Source organism: Hemiscyllium ocellatum, chromosome 22, assembly GCF_020745735.1.
Source record: "Hemiscyllium ocellatum isolate sHemOce1 chromosome 22, sHemOce1.pat.X.cur, whole genome shotgun sequence".
NCBI classification, from domain to species: Eukaryota; Metazoa; Chordata; class Chondrichthyes; order Orectolobiformes; family Hemiscylliidae; genus Hemiscyllium; species Hemiscyllium ocellatum.
This window is the reverse complement of record NC_083422.1, coordinates 9585946-9607696: the sequence shown is the minus strand read 5'-3', so window position 1 is coordinate 9607696 and position 21751 is coordinate 9585946. Positions and strand designations below refer to the sequence as shown.

At 44.6% G+C, this 21751-nt stretch overlaps 1 protein-coding gene across 1 annotated transcript in view; it reads right to left on the bottom strand.

Annotated features, from left to right (window-relative positions):
* fam13c (family with sequence similarity 13 member C) overlaps positions 1-14577 on the bottom strand; it is a 138469-nt gene extending 123892 nt beyond the window's left edge. Inside the window, exon 1 of the mRNA XM_060842323.1 lies at positions 14461-14577. The gene's annotated coding sequence lies outside the window, so the exon portion shown is untranslated. The remainder of the gene's footprint in view (positions 1-14460) is intronic.
* Positions 14578-21751: the final 7174 nt, after the last annotated feature.

Sequence of the window (21751 nt, the reverse complement as noted above, 5' to 3'; positions counted from 1 at the left end):
CCTCGTCTGTTGCCATCTTTAAAAGCCTGTTGTGCACTCCCCCTGTCAACCCAGAGCTGCCCGCACACAGATCCTGACATTTGCCTGGGATGGGGTAGATGGGAGAGATTTGGCACCCTGCCTTGTGGACAGAGACTTGGACAGGGCAGTGCAGAGGGGAAATGCCCTTTTGCCCCAGAATCAACAGCAGAGGCCATAACACCAGAGCATGCCAACCTGGTTCAGGTTTGTCACCCAGGTTAAAGCAGTCACAGCCATCTCAAAGGACTGCACCATCCTGCAGGAAGAAAGCCAATGATGTTATCCATTCCACTGATGCAAGTGCTTGATCTTCAGTCAGATACCTCATACTTTCTCTCTCTCTGCTGCTGCACCCGCCTTCCCCCAAGACTCATGCTCTCCCACTCCCACTGTCGTCTGCAACTTCTTCCCTCTCTCGCTGTCACCCACCCCAACCTCCGACACCACTAACCCAGCATGCCACCCACTCACTCACTCAGGACAGGAACTTCTCCCTCAATACCCACCCCTCTCTCATTCCAGGAAGAAGACAGCCCACAATAGGATGGAAAGAGTCAAGGTTTGACTCACCCCTTACTGATAAATGGAGAGGATACTGACTTTGACTGCCCCAAGTGGCTCACTGATCATGTCCAAACCCTTTGTCTGGTATTGGAGGCTGCCCTTGATGTGCAGGGATGGGGCCGTTGAGTAAAGACTGACTTGATTGTAACCAGACTTGCCGAAAAGCATCACAAGTTTCCTGGACTTGTGCTTTCTCTAAATGGAATGGAAATGTGGCTGTACTGTGAACCTGATATCTCTGGTTAGGAGGAGGGGTGGGAAATACCAAAAGGCAAGGTAAGGATGCTGCGGGTATCCAGGTAGGCCTCAGAGTCAATATGCATGTTGACAGCAAATGATGAGTCCAGAGGTGCAGCTTGGTCCAGTCCATGAGCTGGTTGTGTGTCCCTGGACACACAATGTCCTCGCTGCAGCATTACAGTGAGAGTTACTGGTACAGTCAGAGGTACAGCATTACAGGGCAGATACATCCTGTAAGTGGATTGGAGATGTGCCTGGAGGGTTCATAAAGGCTGGCATATGTTAGATGCCAATATCCATGAATGTGGTGAGTAATTGGTGCCAATGGAGCATGCCCTGAGATGCCATGGCCTAGTCCACCAAGAAGGACATTTGGAGCCCACGGTGAGCTGATGTCACTGGTACTTGCTGTGACATCCATGCCAAGAATTCTTAACATTTAGTTTGTTTGGTAAGACAGGAAGTTGAATGTCAATAGGTGGAATGTCCTGGTAGGCCGGTTATCATCAAGGAATAATTCCCTGTAATTGGTAGCTCACCGCTGCCCAGTGAGAAACTTACCTCAACACTTGGCAATGGCATAAAAGCTGCAACAAATCAATGAAGATGGGTTTTGCCAGACCACATCCAATTCTGCCCCAATTCACCATCACTAGGCTTCTATAACATCCTCCACATTAATGTTTTATAAGAAATGAACAACGGATGTATTTATGTTCTGAAAAGAAGCGAGAATTGAAAGGAATTGCTCCAATTTTTCATGATTGTATCACTGCAGCACATAGCTATCACCAACATTCCCAGTCCATTTGAATGATTCCATTAAAGATGTGAAACTTACGAGTGTTACATCAGATTTTGGAACAGCAGCTTGCAAAGAAAGTACAGAGTATAGGAAATTCACAAACACATTGAGCATTTAGCACTTCCATTGAGCAAGCGATTTTGCTAACAACTTAATCTGTGCATTTGAACGAGATTGAAGGTGTGGTGTTTGTAAATGGAAGGATACTGCCACCAGTCCTCTTCCCTTGACTGTGGTCTATTTAGCTTACAGGGGAGAAGACCAACCACTAGTGAGTCTTATCAAGAAGAGAATCTGAACAGGATCTAACGACATTGCATGGTAACAAATAGGTACAATTTACATTAGCTTGTTAAATAATTAGGACCACTGGGAGACATATTAACAAACGTGAGCCCTTCAAAATCCAGAACTGTCCTCCTGATATCTCCATCCAAGACTGTATAGCATCATCAGTTATGGTGGAGTTTAATATACTGCACAGCATAAATCCTTTCTGAACTTTTACCTTATGGAACATAAAAGAGACCATATTCTCCATTGGATCAGGTATGACTCAGTTGGTTCCAGTCTCACATTCGAATGACACATTTTCACCTCTCAGTGGAAAACCATCTCGTTATAGAGTTATAGAGATGTACAGCATGGAAACAGACCCTTCTGTCCAACCCGTCCATTCCTATGGGCTGCGTCCCCTGAATGTAGACATGATAGCAATTGAAGGAATGCTCTTCCAAGAATACACAAGAGAGTTAAATGCCAGCTACAAACCCTGGCTTTTAAACAATAGAGTGCTGTGTGACTGTGCTAAGGTTCAGGTTGCACTGTTTTGAAGTCTCACAGCTGAGAATTTCCTCTTGACATTGTAGAAACAGAAAAGAAATAAAGTTTCACTCACTGATTGCTGAAAACAAGTCAGCAAAGCCATTGTTGGAGGAAAGTGGATAAACTCCTCTTAAGCTTATTGTAGAATCTCCAACTGTCACTGTCAGCATGACCAGCCTCACTTATGTTAACGGCTGTAATGATCACAGAATCACAGATTGGTTACCACATAAAAGGTGCCTGTAATAGCACTTCAAACAAACATCATCACCCAGTGCCAACTCCCTGCAGTTTCTCCATACTTCGCATACTGCTCCCTTCCAAATACCACAATCTATTTGCTACAGCAAACTTGCCCAGGAACCAATTGTAACAAGAGCAAGAGGAGGAAACACAGGCAGCATGAAATGCCACTGAGAAGTAATTATTTTACTTCAAAGTGCACCCAAAACACCATACAGCCATAGAGTTATACAGCATGGAAACAGATCCTTCAGTCCAACCAATCCACACCGACCATAATCCCAAGCCATTCTAGTCCCACCTGCCTGCGCTTGGTCCAAATCCCTCCAAACCTCTCCTATTCAAATTGTACCCACACCCACCACTTCCTCTGGAATAGATAGTGGGGTTCAGAGGTGAGTGAGAACTTAGTACTGAACTGGATTTAGTTTTTGGCAAGTTGAAATTAATTGAAGATGAGGATAGGGGACAGCAAATACAGATTTGCCAAAGTTGAACCTGACAGGGGATAAACATTCAGCACCTAAAGTGGTGACATAGGGTAAAGATGACTGACATTATATAGCAGAAATTAAATATATTGTTGGGTTCAACCTAGCTGAATGGTCAGGGGAAGAGAAGGGAGAAAAGGTCTAGCTCAGAGTTAATGAGTGGAGTTATAAGGGTGGCTTTGATGTTACAAATGTGAATGTTTGGTCAGAATCACAACACATCCCATCATTGATTTTGATGCCTATTCCTGATTCTGTGGGTAGGGTGTGGAGCTAGGGAGGGGACAAGCCAATGAGATGAACATAGAATGGATAGGATCAATGCATGAATAAGCCATGAGAGAGAAGGTCAAGGTTGTGGGTCATTGAAGAGGTTGGAGGAGGGTTTGTACTTATTTATCCATTTATTGTCATGTGTCTTTTGTTATGAAACGCAGCGAGAAGTATTCTACAGTGTAGCCACTCTGTGGCGCCATTTTAAAGCACAGAAAAGTAAATCAAAACATAGAAATTGCCCCAAATTTTGCTCTGTCACATGTGGGTGAAGAAATTTAAATCATAGAATCACAAAGGTGCTAATGGTACAGGAGAGGGCAGAAAATAAAAAAATAGTGGTCAATTTTACAATCTTTCTTGTTCGGTGCTCTGCCCTGGCCCATTGACCTGGTGGCCAGCCATGGGTCCCCTTCACCGCAACTCCAGTGCCAGAATAAGAGTCACCGCTCTTTGGTGCCATCTCATCTCCACCAATGCCCTCGTCACTCCGAGTTCTCACCGGGCCTCATCGGGTACCATACTGGCCCAAACCAACTCTGCTGCCGCCAAGAGTCCACCTTGGGCCCACCTCACCGATGCTGCCCAATCTCGTACTGGTCCCAAACTTGCCTCCGCCACCGGCTCCATGAATCTGCAGTGGACATAGGCTCCAGCAGGAACCCAAACCGTTTTCAGAAGAAGGAAGGTGGCAGTGGATTTGAGGAGAGGTCCCAATACTTATGGATTATTTACAATGAAAATGTATGCTCTCTAGAATGAAAAAAAATCATCAACTTGATCAATGATCTCTCTGTCCTTAGCTGAGGTGAGTTTCCTCAAGCTGGCCTTGGTGTGAACAGACTTTGTTGATGTTCAGAAGCTGGGCTGGCAGGAGTTCAAGCACAGAGGAGGTGGATCATGTGAAAATGAATTAGACCAGCCCCGAGGCAGAGATAAAAATGTTTCAGCTGGCAGAGTAAAATGTTGGCAGAGGAGGATGAATGGATGAATTCAATGTTAACTTTGAATTTATTTTAAATTCATGGAATGTGAGTGTCATTGGCTGGATCAACATTTATTGCCCATCCCTAATTGCCCTTGAGAAAGTGATGGTGAGCTGGCTTGTCAAACCACAGCAGTCCGTATGGTGTAGGGACCCTCACAGAGCAGCTAGGGGGCAGTGATGCAAGGTTTTGAGGCAGCAGAAATGAAGAAATGGTGAATGGCTTGATGGAGAACTTGCATGTGGTGGTATTTCTGTGTATCTGCTGTCTTGTTCTTTGAGGTGGTAGTGGTTCTTGGACAGTGCTGTCAAAAGAGCTCTGGTGAGTGTCTGGTGTGGGTAGAGCCCAGAACAGGTGTTAAATCACCAGTGCCTGCCTACCTTTCCAAAATGGCTAACTCACACCCTGATCTACCTTTAACAAGTGCACAGTTAGTGCTTTACTCTGAGACAAAGTGCCAGCTCTTGACAGTGAGAACCCTTGGCACAAGAGCTTGATTCCCTGTGTCAATTTGTTTAACAGTCAGTGTGCACTGGCTTCTCATTGAATGAGCGAGTGCAAGCAAGATAGGCCGAATGGCTGTCTTCTGTACCATGGCACCTTTGTGATTCTGTGATTTAAATTTCTTCACCCATATTTGGCAGAGTGAGAGTTGAGGCAAGTGTTTTAAGTTTCTTATTTGTCACTTGTATGCCATCTTCTGATATATTGCTATTGTTTTGGCATAGTTTGTCTTGTTTTCTTAATGCATGGAAGGTTACCATTAACTCATGGACCATTGCCATTTGAAAAGTATGATTTTATTTCTTTCTTATCCTCCACCTCATAATTTTTTTCATTAACTGTCCGTTGGCTAAGTTAGTTACTGCTGAAAATGTGGTGCTGGAAAAGCGCAGCAGGTCAGGCAGCATCCAAGGAACAGGAGATTCGACGTTTTGGGTATAAGCCCTTCTTCAGGAAGTTACTACCATGAGTCATGCTAATTATTCTACACTATGAACTTCTTCATTAGATCTTTACATTTCTTAATCATTGGCTTTCTTTCATTTGTAATATTGTTGTATCTGTTCTGAGCCTTGTCAACTTTGTGTTTTGCTTTAGTTTGTTCGTGGGATGTGGGTATTAGTGGCTATGACAGTATGGTGGTGGTGAGCTGCCTTCATATAGCCACTGTGGTCTTTGTGATCTAAGGATAGCCTCTAGGGAGAGAGCTCCAGGATTTTGATCCAGTGACAATATATATTTCAAGGCAGGATGACGAGAGCCTTGAATGAGAACTAGTAGGGGGTGGTCTTCCCATTCAGCTGCCGCCTCTTGTCCTTCCAGATGGTGGCGGTCATGTGTTTGAAAAGTAAAGCCGGAGGAGTGTTGGTGAGTTATTGCAATGCATTGTGGGGCACCAATGCTGCCAGGAGTGATTATTGATGGAGTGCCATTCAGCTTTGTCCTAAAATGGCGTCAAGCTTCTTGCGTGTTGTTAGAACTGCAGGCAAGTGGGGAATCCAAGATCATAAAATCGAGGAATTGTTCACCCCTGGCACCAGGATTGTGGATGGACAGTGGAGAGGGGTTAGGAGGAATGATTTATGCTGAAAGACTGTACCCATGAAAATTTTCCTTGTTGAAAGGCAAAAGTTTAGCTTTGCTATCATCACATAGTTCACTCCAGCATGGCATAAATTGGACAGCAAATCGTCTTTTCAACTCAGCATGTGTGAGAACAGCTTAAAACACAAATAAACAATTGAGGAACAAGAGCTGAATACCTTCAAAGGATTTTATCTTGTTACTTGGGATTAACTGTAATGTTCTAACAAACTGAATTGAGAATTAAGCAAATAAAGTGTCACAGCAGCTTTCTGAAAGCATCAACAATGCAGTTTTTTGAGAGTCATAATTTGGAGATGCTGGTGTTGGACTGGGGTGTACAAAGTTAAAAATCACACAACACCAGGTTATAGTCCAACAGGTTTAATTGGAAGCACACTAGCTTTCGGAGCGACGCTCCTTCATCAGGTGATTGTGGAAGGCTCGATCGTAACACAGAATTTATAGCAAAAATTTGCAGTGTGATGTAACTGAAATTATACATTGAAAAATTGATTGTCTGTTAAACCTTTCGTCTGTTAGAATACAGTGATAGTTTCACTTCTTTCATGTGTAAATCACAAAACCCTTTTTTTTAAAGTTGCATTCTCAAGTTAGCTGTTAACAATGGTGATAGCTAGACAATATGTTGAAGGTGTTGGCCCCCTGTGTTCTCTGTCTATGCCATGATGTTTAGATTGATTCTAATCTAAAAAGTGAGATAACAGAGTTTTACATAAATTCATGCAGTTTTTGAGCTCAGAGTTCTACATGAATGCATGCAGTTTTTGAGCAAAGTACAATGTAACCCTGCAAGTACAAATTCACCCCACAAAATATATGTGTGCATGTGGGTCTTTGTCTGTCTGTGTGTGTGTGTCTGTCTGGGGTGGGGGTTGTGAGTGTGAGAAAGTGTGTGTGTGTGTACCCACACACACTCCCACACTCACATATGCACCCCCTCACAGACTTCAGACACTCTGCACACACACACACACACACACACACACACACACACACACACACACACACACACCATCTCAGACAGACAGACAAAGACCCACATGCACACATATATTTTGTGGGGTGAATTTGTACTTGTAGGGTTACATTGTACTTCGTTCAAAAACTGCATACATTCATGTAGAACTCCGTTATCTCACTTTTTAGATTAGAATCAATCTAAACATCATGGCATAGACAGAGAACACAGGGGGCCAACACTTTCAACATATTGTCTAGCTATCACCATTGTTAACAGCTAACCCGAGAATGTAACTTTTAAAAAAAAGGTTTTGTGATTTACACATGAAAGAAGTGAAACTATCACGGTATTCTAACAGACGAAAGGCTTAACAGACGAAAGGCTTAACAGACAATCAATTTTTCAATGTATAATTTCAGTTACATCACACTGCAAATTTTTGCTATAAATTCTGTGTTACGATCAAGCCCTCCACAATCACCTGATGAAGGAGCGTCACTCCGAAAGCTAGTGTGCTTCCAATTAAACCTGTTGGACTATAACCTGGTGTTTTTTGAGAGAGATGCTTGAGCTAAAGAGAAAAGAAGATGCTTTGATCTGCAATCAGGTCTCCTCAGGCCCCTGCCTTGAGAGGTTGCTGGCTGAGAGTATCTCAATATGGAGAATAATGGCCTCCCCAGGCTAGGGTGAAACTAATGGAAGAACAACCCGTTGAACTAAACCTTTTGAAAAGAAACACTGGCCCAGGTCGTTCAGTTACCACATCATCAGGGTTGGGAAACAAGCTGAAAGATGCATATCCAGACCAACACATGAACGTAGGGCTGGGAACGGGATTAGGCCTCTCAGCCTGCTGAGCCATTCATTAAAGTCATGGCTGATCTGATTTTTACCTCGACTCTACACTCCTGCAAGTGGCCGATAATCTTGCATCCCCTTGCGAATCCAGAATCTATCTACCTCTGCCTTAAAAATATTTCAAGATTCCACATCCATTGCCTTTTGAGGAAGGGAATTCCAAAGATCCACAACCCTCTAAGAGAAAAAAAGTGTTTCCTCACCTTTACCTTGTGTGAACAACTCCTTATTTTTAAACGATGACTCCTAGTCATGGATTCTCCTGCAGGAGGAAACATCCTTCCCACATCCACTTGGTCAAATCTCCTCAGGATCTTATCTGTTCCATTTAAGTCACCTCTGATTCTTCTAAACTCCAGAGGGTACAGGCCTAGTCTGGTTAACCTCGTCATAGATGGTAATCCGCTCAGGCCAGAAGTAAAAGTCCTAATGTACAAACGGAATTGGAAATCTCTGGTTAGGTTTAAACTTTGGGTGGACTGATTTCTGCCTCCACCGCACACCCTGGGAATGTCTCTGATACCATGCTCAGGCTAGAAACTTCAGCCATTGGGGTGGGACATAACCACACACTGACCATGGACACATTACACAGTTTAGTAGCAGAACCAGCTCAGTGATCAACCAGCAGAACGCAACTGTGCACCCTCCTCCCACAGCAAGCAGATCTGACTGGTTCCTGGCTAGACTGCACCATACCCCACCCTACCCCGCACTCGCCCCCATCGACTAGCCAACTAACACCCTCCCACCAAGCAACAATCCTACATCCCCTCCCTGCAACTATACCCCCTACCACCCACCTCTAACTTCATTTCCATATTCAGGATGGGATTCCCGGATGGACTCAGTGTCCAGCCTGAAGCAGGAACAGGACTTCAGACAACAGGAGGATGCTGCTCAGGAACCAGTGAAAATTGTCCCCTGCACTCAACTGGACCTCAGAAAGGGGAGGAAGGAGTATGAGGTCAAAGATCAACTCACTTTGCCAAGCCTAGTCTCAACCGGGCTCCTGTTAGCAGCACCTCTTTTCAGGCCATGCAAGGAGACCATCATGGTTCTCGTACTCAGGCCACATGGTTCTCGTACTCAGGCCTCATGGCCCGTGTACTCAGGCCTCATGGCTCCTGTACTCAGGCCTCACGGCCCCTGTACTCAAGCCTCATGACTCCTGTACTCAGGTCTCATGGCTCCTGTACTCAAGCCTCATGGCCCCTGTACTCAGGTCTCATGGCTCCTGTACTCAGGCCTCACGGCCCCTGTACTCAAGCCTCACGGCCCCTGTACTCAGGTCTCATGGCTCCTGTACTCAAGCCTCATGGCCCGTGTACTCAGATCTCATGGCTCCTGTACTCAGGTCTCATGGCCCCTGTACTCAGGTCTCATGGCCCGTGTACTCAGGCCTCATGGCTCCTGTACTCAGGTCTCATGGCTCCTGTAGTCAGGCCTCATGGCCTCTGTACTCAGGTCTCATGGCCCCTGTACTCAGGTCTCATGACCCCTGTACTCAGGCCTCATGGCTCCTGTACTCAGGTCTCATGGCTCCTGTAGTCAGGCCTCATGGCCTCTGTACTCAGGTCTCATGGCCCCTGTTCTCTGACCTCATGGATAAAATTGTGGATACATTCATAACTTGATTAGAACGTGGAGTCGGTAAAATTGTAGTTGATCATGCCTTGATATGAGTCTCACAGTTACACCTCTTACCCATTACAGCTAACCTCCCTCAACTAAATGGAACAAGAACTGGGCACTAGCCAATAAAGACTAAGTAATGTTCTTGTTAATTAAGGATTCAACAAGGGCAGCTGGTTTCAAAGTTGTCAACATTTTGCTGATAAATACTGTGTCTTCTACCTGCCTATCACACGAGAGGAAGGAGCAATGCTCCGAAAGCTAGTGCTTCGAAATAAACCTGTTGGCCTATAGCCTAGTGTTGTTTGATTTTTGATCTTGTCATTTAAGGAGCAGTTTCAAGATCAAAACACCCTTACACGGAATCCCTATGGTGTGGAAGCAGGCCATTCAAACTGACAAGTCAACGCCGAACCTCGGAATAGCATCCCACTGAGACCCACACCCACAACCCTGCATTCCCCATGGCCAATCAACCCAGCCTGCACACTCTGGACACTATGGGCAATTTAGCCTGGCTAATCCACCTGACCTGCACATCTTTAGACTGTGGAAGGAAACCGGAGCACCCAGAGGAAGCCGATGTGGAGAATGAGCAAACTGGACACAGACAGTCGCCCGGACTATAGAAGGAAACCGGAGCACTCGGAGGAAACCCATGCAGAAACGGGGAGAAATGTAAATTCCACATAGACAGTCACCCGCGGCTGAAATCAAACCCATTTCCCTGGCGCTGTGAGTGCTAACCACTGAGTACCTGTGTCACCACTTACGCTGTGATTGTGAGGAGATTGTGAGACACCAAGGCCTGAGGTGTATTCTTGCTGTCCATTCAGGTTTATAAGAACCAATTTTCTCACAGTGAGGACTCACACCATTTGACAAAGGCCATTTTTATGGCATTGATTTGATTTGAAGAAGATGATGAATTGCAGAAGGCAACATCTGAGGACCAGCATTCTGAATCTCCACTGCCCCCTCCACATCCCTTGTTTAAACATCCTCTTTAAATTCAAGCTTCTCACACATCTCCCATTTTCACTACTGCGCCTTTACGATCTTCAGAAAATGAGGTTCTTAACTCTGGAATGACCTCCAAAATTCTCTTTGTCTTCCTTTACATCTTTGCTCTCTTCACCTTTCCTGCTACCTCTCACACAGGCTCAGGGTCGAACGTCACCATTTAATAGTGAGCAATGTCCTAGCTGTACTGTCACTAGTAATCCAGAGACCAGGTCTGGGGATCTGGATTTGAATCCTGCCCATTTGAATTCAATAAAAACCTGGAAATAAGACACTGATGAGGACAGTGAAGCCATTGCTTACTGTCAGGGGACAAGCCCATCTGGTTGCCTGTGTCCTTCAGGGAAGCAAACTGTTGTCCTTATCTGGTCTGGTCAGCATGTGACTCCAGACCCACAGCAATGTGATTGACTGTGATGGAGAATAAATGCTGGTCCAGCCAATGATACTCACCTTGTGAATTAAAATCTGAGAATGCTCCTGTGGAGCCATGGGACATTAAAGGGACTACACAAATGTAAATTGATTTTTTGAACGTGTTTGCAATTATGCCTGACAGATCCTCCTTTATCGTCACATTTCTTTCTTTCTTACACCGTTCAGAATCACCTTGCCATGTTTACATACAATGTTGTTCTGTAGATCCAAACCCTTATACTCACACCGTTGTGTTCACCTTATTTAAGTTCCTGAAAAGCAGTGGAGGATGAGCATAGGCACTTTGTCTATTGCAAGGGAGTATACCTCAATTCATTGCTCCAGCATGAATTGAGGCAAAGACAAAGACTAATAAGAAACGGAGTTATCAATGCTTGGCCAGAACTGATTCATGTAGCTAAAAAAGGTTGAATGGTAGATCTAAGTAACAAATAAATAATTAACCAACTTCAAGCTTAAAATGAGGAAGATGCTTCAAAAGTGTTGAACCTACAAGCGAAACACCCTGATAGTGTGTTGTCAATTAGCACCTTGTAATTAAGTGCAACATTAATATCCATTTAAACAGATAAAATCAATGACCTGTGGGAACATGAGGTATGTGATAATTTGTGTTAAAAAATAATAATTTGGTGAGTTTGTAGTAATGTAACAGGGAGCAAATTTTGCCTCATGCTAACATTTCTTCTGAGATCAAAACCAATTTAAAGCAAATTTACACAAAGGTCATGCTGATGTCTTTGGCTTGTTTAAGATTCATTATTGACTCTGAGGTTTACAACACCGATCTGTCCTGTCCATGCCAGCCAACAAAGATCTGACTAAACTAATCCCATCTCCCAGCTTTTGGCCAACAGCTGTGGAGGCTACAGCAATGCAAGTGAATATCTAAATACTGCATAAATGTTAACCAAGATTCTGTTAAGCACAGGCTTATCTTCCAGTCCATAATTAACTGTGTACAGAGGGCATAGTCACACAGAAACATGCACACAATAGGTTACATTTATATGGAAACTTATCTCTCATAAATACAGTTACTGTTATTACTGGTGAGCGAATTTGCAACCAGCAAACTCCCACAAACAACAGTTGATTCAGTAAATAATCAACATTGGTCAGGACATGGAGAACCTTCTGCTGTTCTTCAAAGCCATATGGAATGGTGGGAGTGTTGGCAGTTATCTTGCAAGGAACAGAACATGAGACATTGTTATGAGTGATCCAGTTACTCCAACTCTGGGTCCTGTGGGAGTTTTGGTTTAGTCGAGTACGCTCAAAGAGAAAGAGTGGAACTGGAGACAAGGAAGGGCTGAGTGATCCTCCAGACATTGTCACGTGAGCAGTCAGAGAGACCTTTTATCAACAAATCCATCGTGCATAAGATGCCAAATTTGGGGATGAATACCCTAGAATTGATGTTATCATGCAGCCGAGGAAGCTGATAAATTATTCAAAGGTAAAAGTATCCCTAAGGTTTGAGATAGCATTCATGACGGAGCAGACTCAATGGGCTGGATGGCCTAATTCAGCTCTCATATCGTACAGTCAACAAATATGCATCACCAAATGATTTTCAGCCATTGCCAATCAATTATGTTCGCAAACAAATCCTTGCTTTCTTGGCAGTGATATTTGTCCCCTAACAGAAATATTGTCTTCATCTCAGTCAACTGGGTAACTGACACATCTGAAAACCCATCGCCATGCCTCCCCCATTTCTTCCAGGCTGAGGAAATGTTGAATGGTTGATTCCTCAAAGGGTGGGTTGTTGTTACCAGTTCCAAATCTGACTGTAAACACTCTTCTTCCCCCAGAAATGAATGAATTAATGAATGAATGAATGATTTATAAATGAATGGTTCATGACTGAATGAATGATATTGTCACATATATCTTGGGTAATACAGCAAAAATTATTCTGTCGCCACAATCTGGCACCATTTTGAGGTACAAACCAATAAAAATAAAATACTTAAATAGAGCTCATCTTCATCATCTGGGGTACCAAATACTGCTCCAGGATTCCTGCTTGGTCCCTGCCCCGGCCCTACCGCAGCCACTGTTGCTGCAGCCGATACCTCACCACCAACTCCAGGAATCCATGCATCGGGCCTATGAAGCCAGGTGCCCGCACTCCAGTCACTGTCAATGCCTCCGTGTGACATCAGGAAGATGAAGAAAAGAAGAAGAAATAGAAAAAAGATGGGAAAGAGAGTGAAGAAGCAAGTGGCCGGTCTGGAATAGACAGGCCTACTGTGCCCAGTGCCACCATCTTGAATAGCCGGACCTACATCCCCTCCGCAATGCTGGAGGAGCATGCGGGGTGCATATTTGAAAGAAGTGCCCAATTAGGTGGATGCCCACATGCCATGTCGACAGTTCTGATGTTTGAACTGTGCTACCTCACTGTGACAGTAGCAGCAATACACCACATGCCAGAGCTGTTAAATAAAATACAGTACATCCAGCAGGAGCATCAGCAGCAGGAGAGCAGGAGCCTAGAGGAAATGGAATGGATGCTGCAGGAAGCAGCATTGACGGCTCAGGCACTGACTAATCCCTCACATTGGCCTTGACGATTCTGTTACATTTTTACATTTTACATTTTTCTCATGTTTCTGTTTGTTGCTTCCTGGAAATGTGTATCTTCTAGTTTGACCAAGCTTCGAGCTTTGCTACAATGATAATGTCCTTGTCCAAGAAACCATAAGAAACTACAGAGAGCTGTGAACACAGCCCAGTCCATCATGCAAGCCAACCTTCCAACCACTGACTTCGTCTATACTTGCTGTTGCCTCAGGAAGGTAGCCAACATCATCAAAGACCCCTCCCACCGTGGTTATAATCTCTTCCAACCTCTTCTGTTGGATGGGAGATATAAGCCTAAACACACATATACCAACAGATTCAAGAACAGCTTCTTCCCTGCTGTTATTAGACTTCTGAATGGACCTCCCAAATTTTAAATTTAACTTTGATTTCACTCTTTGTGTGCCTTCTCCGGAGCAGTAACATTATATTCCTCCCTCTGTTCTCTTACCCTTATGCACTTTTATGGTATGATCTGCCTGTACTGCATGCAGAATTCTCACTGTATACGTGACAGTAATAAATCAAAATGAAAAAAAAAATTGTGGGATTGATAACCCAATTACAAGAATGTAGCCAAGGGTCATTCTATCCTTGCGGTCACCAGATAGTAAGTATCCAATTCGAATCCAGCTTTGTTCCCAGAAACAGCACATACCTGCCCGACTGGGTGGCCAAGCTGTTTGAACAGTTGATAAAAGACCCTATGTAAACATGGGAAAGTCATGTGAATGGCGACACAAAGCTATGACTACAAGTGTTGCAAACAGGCACTTATCACAAAAGTACAGATTCTGCATGGGGATTAATGAGTGTACATCTAATCCCCAGAGATTTATCAATCAAATCTACCAAATTCATGTTAATCAGGGCTAACCTATTGAGAAAACTCACAGTTCATTGCAGGGAAAACATTAGAAGAATTGTTTTGTTTGGCACCAAATCCTTTGAAGGTTGTGGGTCGTGAAATAATCTTGAACAATGGTGTTTTGATGCGACAGTTGTGTAGATTCTGGAAGTCACAAGCCCATGAGGAAAGCCCAGTGAAACGTGAAAAGGTTGGTAAACCCTTCAGACCTGGGAATTTCCACTGAGTCACACTTCAATGTCTGCTGACCGGGAGATAACAGCATGTGGTAAGAGCACGCACAATCCACATTTACGTCGAAGCCAAAAGCAGTTAAACTAGACAAGGTGACCCAGAGCTTGGGTGTGTTCAGTTGCTTGGCTGGTGCACAGTCCATGGTTGTGCTGGTAGCATGTACACACATAAGGGAGCCAGCCTCATTTTATGCACTGGGAATTTCGGCTTCAAAACAAAAACATCCAAACAAAAGAACCAGGCACTCAAGTTTAATACCTGTTTGGAGAAACACATCAGACACTGCATTGTGACCTCTGCTGTTGCTGTTAAGGCAGGAGGCATTAAGCCAGTAGCATGGACAAACCCTTATATTTCTATCAATTATTCACTTTCAATAGCAAAAGGAACACTCTTAGTTTAAAGCGATATTATTAAACTCTTATTTCAAAAGTAAGCACTTGTAGTTTTGAATTTGCAAATGGACGGTTTCGTTGAGGTGTTGGTTTGAGTTGGACAATATGCTGTCTCACAGCAGTAGCTGTAGTATTATTAATAATTGTGAGGATGCGTTACATAGTTCACAATTTTCCACTCCCTGAGGTGCTGAGAATAAGGATGAACGTGATAAGTTAATCAGGTAAGGTCCAAGAATTAGATTCTTGAGATAAATGTTTGCGAATAATTTCTCCTCCTCTTGACAGTGAGTCCACTTTCTCAGGTGGTAAGGAGTTGACAAATGTGCACTTGGCTGAAAATGTGTTGCTGGAAAAGCGCAGCAGGTCAGGCAGCATCCAAGGAACAGGAAATTTGACATTTCGGGCTGATGAAGGGCTTATGCCCGAAACGTTGAATTTCCTGTTCCTTGGATGCTGCCTGACCTGCTGCGCTTTTCCAGCAACACATTTTCAGCTCTGATCTCCAGCATCTGCAGACCTCACTTTCTCCTTGAAATGTGCACTTGGGTCCAGTTGATTATCTGACAAGTCAGATCAATTGAGATAATGCACGCTTCAGAATTCCAAATGCATCACCCAAAGACAAGGAACTGTGGATGCTGGAAATCTGAAACAAAACCAGGAAATGCTGGAGAAACTCAACAGGTTTGACAGCAGCTATGGACCAAAAGCAGAGTCAACGTTTTGGGTCCAGTGGGCCTTCTGAAGATTTCTCCAACAGGTTCTGTTTTGGTTGGGATCTTGACAAGTTGGGTGCTCTCCCCCTAGGTCTCCAGCCTGGGTGAACCCAGTGCCTTGCCTGAGACTCTTGCCATTGTTGTGGCAGGGAGTGTTCCAACTGCAGGAGCTGCCTCCTTGTTGACTAGGGCATGATGCCTCCTGGCTCCATCATTGCTTGGCAATGGGCAACGGTGGCAGGTAGGGTCAGCTGGCAGCTTTCTCCCTCCATAATGACATTACAGTACAGAAGGAAAGGTAGGCAGCTTTATGAACCAGCAAAGAGGGAGATTGAAAGGAGGGATTATAAGCTGTTGAGTGGCAGAATTCTGCATCAATGTCAGAGCTAGTGCAAGTACCAGCCACTTTTGCAGCAAAAACACTGCATTGTGCTTGAACATCATGGCAATGGGTGAAAGGGGAAGAGGAGCCATGCTTCATGGGGCAAGGGTGCATGCTGGTGCCATTGGGGGGTAATGGAAACCAGTCCAGAGGCTGAGCCATTTCTCGTTGGCTACAGTTACTCAAGAATTAGGTCCAATGCATGTCCAGGGGTTAGGCCATGGTCAGTTCTGGCAGTCAAACAAAATAACCCTGGGCCTTGCTGCTTGGCTATTTGGGTTTTTTTTGGCAAAATCAATGTGGGCAATGGGCAGTAGTCAGTCAGTGGGTGATGGTCATACATAATCCAAGGGTTTCAGGACCCTGGAGCAACCTAGTGATGATGTCGTGGGTTTCCACTTCACAAAGTATAAAACCCCATGTGAGAGTCTTAAAAACACAGGTTATGAATACAAAACGAAGGTAGATTAGTCTTTACCACCTGTAAGTAGAAGATGAGTCTGGGATTATCACTTACTGCTGTATTGGTGTATAATGAAGTATTATTTTGAATTTTTATTTATTCATGCATGTCACTAGCCAGCTAGTATTTATTGCCCATCCTTAATTGTCCAGAGGGCAGTTTAAGAGTCACCCACATTGATGTGAATCTGGAGTCACATGTAGGCCAGACCAGTTAAGGATAGAAGATTCTTTCACCAAACGACATTAGTGACCCAGATGGGTTTTTCCAACAATCAGCAATGGTTTTGTCATCATTATTAGAGTCTTATTTCCAGATTAGTATTGAATTCAAATTCCACCATCTGCTGTGGCCGGATTCAAGCCCATGTCCCTAAAAAAAATCACCCGGTTCTCTGGGTTAATAAAAAGTGAGGACTGTAGATGCTGGAGAGACAGAGTTAAAAAGTGTGGTGCTGGAAAAGCACAGCAGGTCAGGCAGTATCCGAGGGGCAGGAGAGTCGATATTTCAAGCATAAGCCTGTCAATAGGAATGTGAAGGGCTTATGCCCAAAATGTCGGCTCTCCTGCTCCTCGAATGCTGCCTGACCTGCTGTGCTTTTCCAGCACCACACTTTTCACCACTGGATTAATAGTCTGGTGATAACGCCACTTGGCCATCGCCTACCCATCTAAACCTGAAGACAGTTTTTGACTTTACCTTGTATTCAACATGTCTGTCTCAAACCCACACCTGTAGTCTCAAACCCACTCCCTCCTCCTGTAATGTAAATTAAGAGTCCACAGACTTGCTACAAAAAGAGGGTCTAAGGAAGTTTTTAATCGAAGAGTGAGGCTTCAGCTCAGGAGTCTTTGACAAGGAGGTTGAGTGAAGTGAAGAGGGTGAAGACATGACTGCCAAGCTGGTTCAGTGCACTACGTGCTTGATGTGGGAGGTCAACGACTCTGGCGTGTCTGGCTCGTATATGTGTGGAAAGTGTGTGCACATTCAGCTATTGACCGAGCATATTGCAGCGCTGATGAAAGAACTCGAGGACCTTAAGCTCATCTGGGAGAACGAGATCTTTCTGGACAAGAAATGTAGGGGGATGGGTGGGTTTCGCTTCGGCGGGTCGGTGTGGACTTGTTGGGCCGAAGGGCCTGTTTCCACACTGTAAGTCTAATCTAATAAAAAAAAAGACCTTCAGCGAGGTTATTACACCAATCATGCGAGAAGAGAGCAGATGAGAGCGGACGATGAGGAAGACAGAGAGGAGACAGGTGCAAGAGACCCTGGGAGAAGTACCTGTCAGGAACAAGTTGAAGCTTTTGGCAACAGTAGAGACAGGTGACACTGCCAGTCCGCGAGGCGGCCAGGTCTGTCAATCAAATGTTGGCATGGAGACAGAGCGGAAGAGTCGGACATCGCACAGAGCCGTGGGAATAGGGGGCTCCATCGTGAGAGGAACTGACTGGGGTTTTTGTGGCAGCACACAGGATTTAAGGATGGTGTGTTGCCTTCCTGGTGCCAGGGTGATAGACATCGCGAACAGAGTGCAGGAAATCCTCAAGGACGAGGGTGAAGAGCCAGAGGTGGTGGTACATGTCGGCACAAATGATGTCGGGAAGAAGAAGAGGCACATACTACAGCGGGACTTCGGAGAACTAGGAAGAAGGCTGAAAAGCAGGACGTCCAAGGTGGTTATCTCCGGTTTGCTTTCAGTTCCTCGGGCTGGTGAGGCCAGAAACAGGGAGATAATGGACTTGAACGTGTGGCTGGGGAACTGGTACAGGAAGCAAGGATTTAAATTCTTGAATCACTGGGGTATATTTTGTGGTAAACATAAATTCTACAAGACAGACAGTTTGCACCTTAATAGGTTAGGGACCAGCATTCTGGCAGGCAGGTTTTCTACTGCAACACCACTACAGTTAAACTAAGTAGCGGGGGGGGGGGGGAACAAACTGGATGTATAAAAAGGAAATTGAAGGGAAAGTTAGAACAAGAGAAGTCAAAAAAGACAACTGTATCAATGAGGCAGAAAATTCGGAAAGGGATCATGCTGTAAGGTTGAGTGAAATAGGAGTTGATGGGAAGGGTGAGAGCAGTAACAAATTAAAAATACTGTACATGAGCGTACGAAGCATTAGCAATAAGATGGATGAGCTTGAGGCTCTTTTGGAAATTGGCAGATACGATATTGTGCGGATAACTGAGATGTGGCTTCAAGTGGACAGGGCCTGGGAAATGAATAGTCAAGGCTACATGTGCTATCGGAAGGACAGACTGACGGGCAGAGAGGGTGGGGTGGCCTTGTTGGTAAGGGAGGATATTCAGTCCCTTGTGCGGGGGGACCTAGAGTCAGGGGATGTAGAGTCAGTGTGGATAGAGCTGCGAAATACTAAGGGTAAAAAGACACTCTTGGGAGTCATCTACAGGCCCCCAAACAGTAGTCTGGATGTCGGATGTAAGTTGAATCAGGAGCTGAAATTGGCCTGTGGTAAAGATGTTACTACAGTTGTTATGGGGGATTTTAACATGCAGGTAGACTGGGAGAATCAGGATGGTATTGGACCTCAAGAAAGAGACTTTGTGGAGTGCCTCAGAGATGGATTCTTAGAGCAGCTGGTGCTGGAGCCGACCAGGGAGAAGGCAATTCTGGATCTAGTATTGTGTAATGAACCAGAATTGGTCAGAGACCTCGAAGTGAAGGAACCATTGGGAAGTAGTGACCATAATATATTAAGTTTCAATCTGCAATTTGAGAGGGAGAGGGTACAGTTGGAAGTGACAGTACTTCTGTTGAATAAAGGGAACTATGGAGCTATGAGGGAGGAGCTGTCCAAAGGTCAATGGTGCAATACCTGAGCAGGGATGACCGTAGTGGAACAATGGCGGATATTTCTGTGTATAATGCAGAAGTTGCAGGATCAGTTCATTCCTAAAAGGAAGAAAGATCCCAGGAGGAGGCATGGGTGGCCGTGGCTGACGAGGGAAGTTAAGAAACATATAAAGTTAAAAGAGAAAAAGTATAACATAGCAAAGATAAGTGGGAAAACAGAGGACTGGGAAGCTTTTAAAGAACAACAGAGGATTACTAAGAAGGAAATACACAGAGGAAAAATGAGGTACGAAGGTAAACTGGTCAATAATATAAAGGAGGATAGTAAAAGCTTTTTCAAGTATGTGCAAGGCAAAAAAATGGTTAGGACTAAAATTGGGCCCTTGAAGACAGAAACAGGGGAATATATTACAGGGAACAAAGAAATGGCAGAAGAATTAAATGGCTACTTCAGATCTGTGTTCACTGGGGAAGACACAAGCAATCTCCCTGAGGTAACAGTGACTGAAGGACCTGAACTTAAGGGAATCTATATTTGCCAGGATTTGGTGTTGGAGAGACTGTTAGGTCTGAAGGTTGATAAGTCTCCGGGGCCTGATGGTCTACATCCCAGGGTACTGAAGGAGGTGGCTCGGGAAATCGTGGATGCGTTAGTGATTATTTTCCAGAATTCGATAGATTCGGGATCGGTTCCTGAGGATTGGAGAGTGGCTAATATAATACCACTTTTTAAGAAAGGTGGGAGAGAGAAAGCAGAAAATTATAGACCAGTTAGTCTGACCTCAGTGGTGGGAAAGATGCTGGAGTCTATTATAAAGGATGAGATTACGGCACATCTGGATAGTAGTAACAGGACAGGTCAGAGTCAGCATGGATTTATGAAAGGGAAATCGTGCTTGACTAATCTTCTTGAATTTCTTGAGGATGTAACTCTGAAGATGGATGAGGGAGATCCATTAGATGTAGTGTACCTGGACTTTCAGAAAGCTTTTGATAAAGTCCCATACAGGAGGTTAGTGAGTAAAATTAGGGCGCATGGTATTGGGGGCAAAGTACTAGATTGGATTGAAAATTGGTTGGCTGATAGGAAACAAAAGGTAGTGATAAACGGCTCCATTTCGGAATGGCAGGCAGTGACCAGCGGGGTACCGCAGGGATTCGTGCTGGGACCACAGCTTTTACAATATATGTTAATGATATAGAAGATGGTATCGGCAATAACATTAGCAAATTTACTGATGGTACAAAGCTGGGTGGCAGGGTGAAATGTGATGAGGATGTTAGGAGATTACAGGGTGACCTGGACAAGTTAGGTGAGTGGGCAGATGCATGGCAGATGCAGTTTAATGTGGATAAATGTATGGTTATCCACTTTGGTGGCAAGAACAGGAAGGCAGATTACTACCTCAATGGAATTAATTTAGGTAAAGGGGCAGTACAGAGAGATCTGGGTGTTCTTGTACACCAGTCAATGAAGGCAAGCATGCAGGTACAGCAGGTAGTGAAGGGGGCTAATAGCATGCTGGCCTTCATAACAAGAGGGGTTGAGTATAGAAGCAAAGAGGTTCTTCTGCAGCTGTACAGGGCCCTGGTGAGACCACACCTGGAGTACTGTGTGCAGTTCTGGTCTCCAAATTTGAGGAAAAACATTCTGGCTATTGAGGGAGTGCAGCGTAGGTTCACAAGGTCAATTCCTGGAATGGAGGGATTACCTTACACTGAAAGACTGAAGCGACTGGGCTTGTATACCCTTGAGTTTAGAAGACTGAGAGGGGATCTGATTGAGACATATAAGATTATGAAAGGATTGGACACTCTGGCAGCAGGAAACATGAATCCGCTGATGGGTGAGTGCCGAACCAGAGGACACAGCTTAAAAATACGGGTAGACCATTTAGGACAGAGATGAGGAGAAACTTCTTCACCCAGAGAGTGGTGGCTGTGTGGAATGCTCTGCCCCAGAGGGCAGCGGAGGCCCAGTCTCTGGATTCATTTAAGAAAGAGTTAGATAGAGCTCTCAAAGATAGTGGAATCAAGGGTTATGGAGATAAGGCAGGAACAGGATACAAATTAAGGATGATCAGCCATGATCATATTGAATGGCGGTGCAGGCTCGAAGGGCTGAATAGCCTACTCCTGCACCTATTGTCTATTGTCTATTGTGTGACATCAAACAAACAGCACATGGTGTCACCAAAGCTGCATTACCTCAGGTCAGGGGATTGACCAGGATTGTATTCAGTCGCTGAGGGAAAGGTGACAATGATGGATAGGACAGTGGAGTCTGCTGAGCTGTCAGAAGT